Genomic DNA, 1094 nt, shown 5'->3' on the forward strand with positions numbered 1-1094 from the left:
CCTAATTTGCTGTTCAATATTTATTCTCAGATCACTTAGTTGATTGGTTATGGTTACCTTGGACTCCCATTCCTTCTGTTGGGTTCCATTCAGCATTCTCTTTGTGGTCTCCCTGACTTCCTTCAGCTCTTTGTTAATGGATTCCATGAATGCCTTTAGTAATCTTTGTGTATTCTCTTCCTGCTCTCTCAATTCCTGTATTACTCTTTGATAAGCTTCCTCCCGTTCATGGGATTCCTGTAGTTCTCTTTGAATATTCTCAGCCTGTTCACGCCATTCCTGCCTTTCTCTTTGAGTATTCTCAAGCTGCTCAGGCAAATCCTGTATCAGCTTTTGAGTAGCTTCCTCACGCTTATGATATTCCTGTATAAACTTTTGGAATGCCTCCTCTCTCTCCTTATCATGCTCATACAGAGACCTTTGTATGCTTTCAATCTTTTGATTCATCATGTTTGCCAGCAGTGTTTGTAGAGCTATTTGGGAATTCTCCTCTGGATTATTCATTGTCTGTTCTGTCCCCTGATTATCAGGATTGGGAATTGAGATACCCGGATTTGCCATTTTTCTTGTGTTTTTCCGGCTTACTCTGCCCATTTGAGATGAAAATAGCCCCAGTTTTGTGCTAGAACACTATCTTAAGGCAAGCATCAACCCAAGTCTGAATTTGCACAGTCAATAGTCTACACATACAATCTAGTTCAACAGATACATCTATTCAACATCAAGCAACTATACGGTAATGGGTTATGCACCGCAAAGAAGAATTTGGAAGACCAGAAATTATTAGGGTTAGGGAGAGATGTGGGTAAAAAAAGAGGAATAGATTGATGTGGGGAGGCTCAGGGGGAGTTAACTAAGTCTTAATCTCAAAGCAGGAAATAGGTTGGATAAGATGAAAGTAGAGAGAGAGAAAAAAAGAAAGGGAATGGGAAAAGAAAAGAGAACAGAAAAATAGAAACGTAGAAATTAATAAAATTATGTAGTCACGATAACAATCTATTTAGATAAGAACGTGAATTTATTGAGAGAAGGGGAGGGATATAAAGGAGATGTGAAAAACTTAAAAATAAAAATGCTTAAAATATTATATAGGT

The sequence above is a fragment of the Dipodomys spectabilis genome, unplaced genomic scaffold (assembly GCF_019054845.1).
Source record: "Dipodomys spectabilis isolate Male_0828 unplaced genomic scaffold, ASM1905484v1 ptg000117l, whole genome shotgun sequence".
NCBI classification, from domain to species: domain Eukaryota; kingdom Metazoa; phylum Chordata; class Mammalia; order Rodentia; family Heteromyidae; genus Dipodomys; species Dipodomys spectabilis.